This window comes from Sorex fumeus, unplaced genomic scaffold (genome assembly GCF_029834395.1).
Source record: "Sorex fumeus unplaced genomic scaffold, SorFum_2.1 ptg000014l, whole genome shotgun sequence".
NCBI lineage: Eukaryota > Metazoa > Chordata > Mammalia > Eulipotyphla > Soricidae > Sorex > Sorex fumeus.
Genome location: NW_026606071.1, coordinates 24144751 through 24153489, shown reverse-complemented (window position 1 = coordinate 24153489; position 8739 = coordinate 24144751). Strand labels below are relative to the sequence as shown.

The following is an 8739-nucleotide window of genomic DNA, read 5'->3' as shown; positions in this document are numbered from 1 at the left end:
AACTATGAAATCTCTCTCCTAATGAGCCCTGGAGTCTGCAGAGCATTTGAAGAGCTCTCCTTTGATAGGCCAAACTTCTTTTCATTCCACTGTTGCTACTTTAACTTGACTTCATAAGCAAACCCCCTCTTGCCCCCCAAAGAAAGAACAATCAGAGCCTTGCCTATCTCTGATTTCCAGCCAGCAGCCTGGCAGCCAATAGCCAGGATTTCCATTCCAAAACCAAAACACACACACACACACACACACACACACACACACACACACACCAGAGAGAGAGATTGTTGAGCAAAGGAATTCATTTTGTACAGCATGTTCATTGCCTTCCCACTTCCCACTCTTGGAATATATGATGACTTATTATGGAGTGTGATGGAAGCAAGGAAGAACCACATTTAAACCCCAACCTCAGTCTCTCCCACTGTATCATTGCAAAACCAGATTTAAAGAAGCCAAGCGAGGAGTCTGGAAAGAGTGTGCACCACGTAACAGTGCCGAAAACCACCCTCATTCCTTTCTAGAGGAGCTGGGTGGTTACACCCGGCTTCACAATAGCGTCTCTCCTCTCAAAACTTAACTGCTAAGTGCCTTCTTGTTTATTCTCTTCAAACTGATTCTTTGGCAGCTGACCTGAAGAGGATTCCTGCAGATGATCTAATTACAAAGCAGTTTTTTGGACTAACTTCTAGCTAGAAAAAAAAAAAAGTGGGGGGGGAAGGACTCTCGCCGCAGCAAAATTGTAAGTGCAGATTCCTAGTTTGGGTCCTGTCAGAGTCCTGGGGTTTGTGACAACCGAAGACAGAATCTTCCAACCCTGAGACACAACGTTGCTGGGCCGGGGAAGTGAGTACAAAGAACTCTCAGTGATTTTTGTCCTAGCTTTCACCTTGACCATTTTAGTCCATAAATGCGTATTTTAAATAGTTGTGACCTAGAAACAGTTTGTGGCAAGTCTAAGGCAAAAAAAAAAAAAAAAGAGCAGGAGGAAATGGTACTTAGATAAAAAATTGATTTTGCCCTTAGATTACGAGGTGGGAAGAAATTTGTCCATTGAGCTGTAATGTGGTTTGGTGGGTTATTTCCCCCCCTCCCCACCCCCTTCCTCCTTTTAAGATGAATAAGCTTGTGGTTCTTGAAAAACCCAGGTCTTTGTTGTTGCTGGTTTTTAAAAATCTCATAATCAATTGCCAGGCATAATCAATTGCCTGGGCTCTGCTAATGAGGGACAAATGAGTAAATGCTGGCAAGGAGCTGAAAGAAAAGGTCTAGCTACTGAATTGTTCCTTTGGTGGTCAAACAACTACAGCAGAAATTGCCTTTTGTCTGTAGTTTTATCCTTTGCTCTAAATGCAAACTAATGAAAATGGAATATAGTCTGGTCATGGAACTTTCTTCAGTAATTGCTCTCTTAAATTGGCCCTTTTCTCTTAAAACAAACTCATCCCACCCTAGTTCCCACAACTTGTTGCTAAGAAAATCTTCTAATATGTTTCCATTGTTGTAACGTGTTACTAAATGAATCTTCTAATATGTTTCCATTTTTTTAACCAACTCAAGTAATTCCTCTTATGAATAATTTTTCATCCTGTTCGCATATCTTTCAGACTGTATGAGGTTTTTAAGTTTTTTTTCATGGCCTACATGTATGATGATTCCATCTCAGATTTAGGTCTTTCAGTTTATAAAAGAATGGCATTCATTTTTTGTGTTGTTTTGCGACTTAATCGTCCTCTGTCTGAAAAATTTATAACCCAAATTTCCCTCTTTAAGCCAGCAAGGGCAATCATTTTTGTGAACGCCTCTTCAGTATGTTTATGCATTGGGGAACATATTTTCTGTCTTTGATCTGTCAGTCCTCCTTTTATATATGTCACATATGGAAGTAATTTTAAGAGGACAGAAAACTTTTATTTTTTTTTTTTTTTGCTTTTGGGTCACACCCAGCGATGCCCAGGGGTTACTCCTGGCTCTGCACTCAGGAAACACTCCTGGAAGTGCTTGGTGGACCATACAGGATGCCGGGGATTGAACCTGGGGCCAGCCGCTTGCAAGGCAAGTGCCCTACCCGCTTTCCTATGGCTCCAGCCCCCAGAAAACTTTTATGCAATTTTTTTTTCTAATTTGAGAAGTAAAAAAATTAGAAGCCATCTAAATCTCTAATAGGAGTCTGGCTAAAGAATTGACCATTTGACTAAAATTATTTGCAAGCATTAGAAGATCATCATTTAGAAGATTATGTAGCATGAATGGTTGCTTTAATTGAAATTACAATTTTATTGTCATTGTGTTATTGTAATAATTATTTAAAAAGCAAGTGCAGTTGAAGAAAATGGATGGCAGGTGAATTTATAGCAAGGGAAGGAAACACTTTTCCTCTATATTCAATTTTATTCTAAAGGGATGCATAGTAAATGGAAAAAGACAGGTTACCAAGAGAAAACACAAAATTTAATCATGTATTTATTAACAGGCACCCAAGAATTGACAGAAAAATGTGATTCTGGTATACAAAGGCCAAAGAGGTAGTACAGGGCATAGGGCACTTGCTCTGCACACAACCAATCTGGCTTCAGTCCCTAGCTTGTCATATGGTCCCTGGAGCACTTGTAGGACTGATATCTAAGCACAGAGTCAGAAGTAAGACCTGAGCACCTCCGAGTAATAATAATAATAAAACAATAGTAATAATAAAATATCATATATTAGAATATGAGGTTTAAGTACTGTCAATACAACAAAAGGATGGGAAAGACCACTTCCAGTTAGTCAAATAATGTTTGTTTTGGTGCTGTATGAGTTTCCGGGATCGCACAACTAGCTTCTATGGGGGCAGGGTGAGGCACATCTGTCAGTGCTCAGGAGATCAAGTGGTGCCAGGATCAAATCTAAGGTTCCCACAAGTAAAACATACACTCTGGCCCTTTCAGTCATTTTGACAGCCCTCAAATGAGTTCTTAATAAGGGGAGAAGGCAGAAAGGATATTTAGGGGGAAAAAATTGCTTTCTGGAAAGATGAGCAGGTCTCTGAAGGAGAATAGATGAAGATAGGATAGATGGATTTTTATTTTGAAATGTTTCTAGATTTGGGGTTTCATTTTTTTCTTAAACTCTTTGTTCCTGAATCACACCCAGTGGCACTAAGGGGGTACGCATAGCTCAGTGCTCAGGGGTCACTCCCACTGTTTTGGAGGTGAGAACACAGTACAGAGATCAAACTCAGGCTTCCTGTGTACAGTGACTTGGCTCCAGCCCTTTGAGCCATCTCTTCAGCCCTAAAAAATTCTTTATAGGGTCTATACCCAGCAGATCTTGGGGCTACCAGTCCTACATCTGGCAGTCCTGGGTATTAAATCCCTAACACCACACATACTAGGTATGTGCTCTACCACTTGAGCTATTGAGCTGACCCAGCATATTTTTTATAATTGTCTGTGTGGGTATAGAGTAGAGACCTCTCATCTTTTGTGATAAGCATCTGTCTTTCCTGGTGCTACTGGAGGGAGCTTGATGAATGACCACTGGGTTTCCCTTAATTCTTCTGGAAACTCAAATATTTTCTGGTCCCTCTTCTCACAATAATTCTTATGCCCCAGTGACAGACTGGACCCTTTCAGTTGAGCCCTTCAATTTCTCCCAACTTTCTTCTATTGTACATTAGTAACTTAGAAACTTTACAGTATTGAAATTTTCTTTCCTTCTTTGCTTCTTTTTTCTTGGGGGGAGGCTTATTTTTAAGCACAGAGATATTAAAATTTGAAAAAGATTATTTGCTCCAAGCTCCAACATTACTCTCATTCATCCCACCCCACTCACTTTGCCTCCAATTGTGGTATTACAGTCTAGATCTTCTAGGCATGGTCTTGCTGGGCAAGCACCTTTACCACTGTGCGCTCTCTCTCTTACTCTTTCTTTCTCTCTCTCTCTCTCTCTCTCTCTCTCTCTCTCTCTCTCTCTCTGGCCACTGCCCTAACTTTTTCTTGCCATGCATTACTTTAGTTATTTAGTAACTTTATCATATTATGGAGTTTTTGTTTGTTTGCGTGCTTTTCATTTTTTGGGCAATGCTCAATGGTTGCTCGTAGTTTTGCATTCAGGAATTACTTCTGGCAATGCTCAGGGACCATATATGGTGACAGGAATCGAACCCGGATTGACCATATGCAAGGCAAGCACCATACCTGCTGTGCTATCTCTCTGGCCTCATATGTTTTCTTTTCTTTTCTTCTTCGTCTTTTTTTTTCTTTTTAAGAAATGTTGTCCTTTTTTGTTTGTTTGGGGGGGGGGGGGTCACAGCGATGAGTATTAAGGGCTAATTCCTGACTTCAGGAATCATTCTGAAGGGTTCTGGGGTATGTATGCCGTGCAAGGGATCAAGCTAGTATTAAGGGCTAATTCCTGACTTCAGGAATCATTCTGATAGGGTTCTGGGGTATGTATGCCGTGCAAGGGATCAAGCTAGTATTGAGATTTTATATTCAATTTTCTTCTTAGGCCTCAATTTTCACATAAACTATATGAAGCTAAACCCATTCAATGAGGCTTACCATTCAATGAGGCTTACCAGGCCTAATTTACTTGTTTTCTTTGGTGAATTAACTTCGGCAAAGATTTTATGCCTCATAAAACTTCTAAAAAGTAGACAAGTCACAATAGAACCAAATACAATAAAAATTAGGGAGTGGGGCAGTAACTCAGTGGGAGAGCATGTGCCTGTCCTGTGTGAAACCCTGGGTGGGCTAATTGCTCTTCTCTTCCTCCCAGATGAAACAGAGAAGATAATCAGTCCAATAAAGATTATAGTACACCTGAGCATTCTCTTAAATGGAACAGTTTCGATTATGCCTCAGATCTATGGTACTTAGTATCTTTTTACTTATTAGTTTGATTTTGCCTGTCACCCCCTTCCCTCACTGTCCCAGGAGTTGCAGCACCAACTCTGTCTCCCACCTGCTTTATAGCCTGAGGACCAGAATCTCTGGGTCTTAGTTTCTTTTCCTGTAAAATAAATGTGATGGGTTAATTCCCTCCAGTCCTCCCAATTCCACCTTCTTTCCCAGTCTTTTTATTTTTTTAACAAATTATAAAAGATATACATACAGTGGGTGAAGCTCTTGCCTTTCCCACAGCTGACCCAGATTCAACCTCCAGCACCCCATGTGGTTCCCCAAGCACTTCCAGGAGTGATCACTGAGCATAGAGCCAGGCGTAAGCCCTGAGCACTGGTTGGTGTGGCCCCGAACCTCCACCCCCCAAAACCCCCCCAAAACCCTTTAATTTAAATATATTTTATATTATGTCACTTGTCACTTGTCATCCCATTGATCATTGATTTGCTCGAGCAGGCACTGGTAATAACTGCATTCATCCCTGTTGCATGCTAGCGTAGCCCAGTGACATATTGGGGGGCACTTTCAGGGTCAGGGGAGTTAGGCCTGTTATTGTTGCTGTTTTGGGCATATCATCATACACCACAGGTAGCTTGCCAGGCTCTGCCATGTGGGCAGGATACTCTCGGTAGCTTGCTGGGCTCTCTGAGAGGGATGGAGGCTATTGGGGTGGCCTCTAATCACTTTTACAGGTGTTCCCAGTCTACCGAATGCAAGCTTTTGGTCTACTGGTTGGCCACACACTCCAGGAAAAAATGCGTTGCTTTCTTCTGTGAGCTTTGTTTTATAGTCCCTGGATCTTGGCCGTTGATGAGATTACATGGTGCCGGGAGCGGGTTTTTGGGTACAGGGGACCTGAGTGGAGGAGGCCCAATCCAAGCAGGCTTGGAGATGTCAGCCGCAGGTACCACATACCTGGGTTCCTCTGTCGGTTCCTTCATGGGTGAAGCTCGTGCGAGCATGTGGAGGGTGGCTTTGGGTATGGCTGTGGCCGTATTCTGGAGGTTTTCGACTGCTGGGGCTCTGCTTGGGACGAGGAGGGAAACTCAACCTCCCCCCTCCAAGCGGCCCTGGTGAAGACAGCCTGGCATGGGGGCAGGAGATTCTGCCTTATATTATGTATTTTATTTTATTTTTCTCCTTCTCATTCCTGACTTGATGTTGTCACGGCCCAGGTGGAAGAAGAGACAATATAACTAACACACACACTTGATTATATAGTGCTCACACCTTTGCTTGTGATGCTTGCCAGATGTTGCACACGTTCTAGCTGTGGCGTTCTATTACAGATTGTGGCTGTGTGTAGCCTGAAAACATTTGCAGGGCCAGAGGTCACAGAGAGCAGAGCTGTCAGGCATAAAGAGCAGAGCCTCCAGGCTCACTCTTGCAGGCAGCACCAGACACCAAACTTGCAGCCTGACACTTGCCAGGCACATGCTTTAACTCCTGAACCATCTAGTGATTCCTTTCTAATCCTTTGTTCATTAACAAAACTAATAAACTATTTAGTTAAGTAGTAGTTTGTTAATAAACAATTAACACGCAATTTAAGTAATAAGCTCTTCTGTACCTAGTTTATTAACTGTTAATTTGCATGATAGCTAACTATTACTTAGTGTGAGGTATGTAATAGGTACCTAACGTGTACACTGAATATGTAGTAAATATTTGGTGAGACAAATCTTTCGTTAATTTTTTAAAACACAATTCTTTCAAATTTCCTTTCCCTTTCTCCTTGCTATTATTGATGATTTTGTTGGAATAACTAAGGATTACACACATCCCTAATTGTGGAATCAGACATATTTACCTGTGGTGCTGGCTGAGGGTTGCACATCAGGTTGTGGGTATTTCACTCCAAACTGCAGTGCTCATCAAGGCCATGGTGCTCAGTCATGTCCTCAACAGGACGTTGTAGGAACCACAGAGATAGTACAGCAGGTAATGTGCTTACCTTGCACATAGTTGATCCGGGTTAGATCCATGGGATACCATATGGTTCCTTGAGCTCTGTCAGGATTGATTCCTGAGTTCAGAGCTAACAGTAATCCCTGAGCATTTCCAGGTCTGGCCCCCAAACAAAGCACAACAACAACAAAAACACGGTATTGTACCTTTTAAATGAGACACTCAAGTCATGGTGTTGGTGCATGCTGGGGGTTGCTATTGTGCTCACACATGTGTTTGCCAAGGGTCATACTTTCTGGACATGACACCCACACACATTTTTAGTTGCATTGCTTATCCAGAGCGCTTGGTAGTTATCCCTCTGCAGTGCTTACATACATCTGACTGTGGTACTGCCAGAAATCACTTATATGCAAACCATAATGCCCCAAATGGGATAGAGAGAGAGATACACAGAGGGAGAGAGACAGAAAGAAGGAAAGTGCCTGCCATAGAGACAGACGGGGCTAGGGGGAGGAAGGGTGGTGGGAAGGAAACTGGGGACATTGGTGGTAGAAAATGTACACTGGTGGAGGGGTGGGTATTAGAACACTGTTTGACTGAAACCCAATGGTGATTAGCTTTGTAACCCTGTATTTCATGGTGACTCAATTTAAAAAAAAAAAGAAATCACTTACAGCACTGTTTGCAATTCAGTGATAGAGCATCCGTTATTGTTGCCAGTGTATGTGGACACTAGGAATTCAAACTCAGGACCATACATTTGCTAGGCAGATACTCTAAGTCACTGTGTTGTTCCCCAGATAAAGTTTTGTTCAGACTCTGTTTTATTCATATTCTTTGATGATCATAATGTTTTGATTATTTTATTGATAACTGAAATAAGATGATAGATGTCCATTTCTTTTTTGTTTGTTTGTTTTTTTAGATACTGAAAATTATTATTTTTTTTATTTGTGAAACACCATGAGGTACAGTTGTAGATTTACAATTTTTTGTGCTTGGGTTTCAATTATACAATGATCAAATACCCATCCCTCCACCAGTGCCCATTTTCTACCACCAGGGGTAATATCCCTACCACCCCCATTCCCCCATCTCACCCTGCCACTGTGACAGGGCATTCCCTTTTGTTCTCTCTCTCCTTTTGGGTGTTGTGGTCTGCAAAAGAGGCATTGAGTGGCAAACATGTTCAGTGCATAGTCTACTTTCAACATGCATCTCCCCTTCTGGGAGGATCCTCCAAACACCCTTTATTTTGTGCTTCCTTCTCTATCTGAGCTGCCCTTTCCCCTAGAATGCCCGGCTGGCTTCTAAGCTATGGAGTAATCCTCCTGGTGCTGATCTCAGCTATTCTTGGATATTAATCTCATATTTTGTTACTTTATATCCCCCAAATGAATGCAATCTTTCTATGTCTATCCCTCTCTTTCTGATAGATGTCCATTTCTAAAAAAAATATGGTATCTGGGGAAGCAAAGTGTACATAATTCAGGCACAAGATTAGAGAAATAAAGTCCTATGATACAGGAGTCTAAATCCAGGACCTCACAGATATGAGGCATGTGCTCTACCACCTGAATCACATCCCTGACCCCAGGAATAAGCATTTTGCTAGCTACTATGAAGTCCTTCCTTTAGCCAATAAAATGGCCAATGATTAAAGAGTAGAAGGACAGGGGCTTAATGGTGCCTCATATTGACTATGGGAGAGTTTATCTTTATGTGAACTGAGCTGATCCCAGGGATTGCAAACCATCCAAGCTCAGTGCCATTGGCCACTTGGTCAGAAAAACAATATCGTCTAACCCCTCTGACCTTGAGTGTGTGAAACATTGGCTCAGGGAACTCTCTACTGGATGAGTACAAATTAAGACTTTATTTGAAACAGAAATTCATCCAAGTGAATAAAAGAAGTGAGGGCTTTTAAATGGTTTAAATACTG

At 41.8% G+C, this 8739-nt stretch overlaps 1 protein-coding gene across 1 annotated transcript in view; it reads left to right on the top strand.

Moving 5' to 3' along the window:
* Window positions 1–753: 753 nt before the first annotated feature.
* Window positions 754–8739, top strand: part of CMKLR2 (chemerin chemokine-like receptor 2) — a 49101-nt gene continuing 41115 nt past the window's right edge. The window contains exon 1 of the mRNA XM_056111792.1: window positions 754–843. The gene's annotated coding sequence lies outside the window, so the exon portion shown is untranslated. The remainder of the gene's footprint in view (window positions 844–8739) is intronic.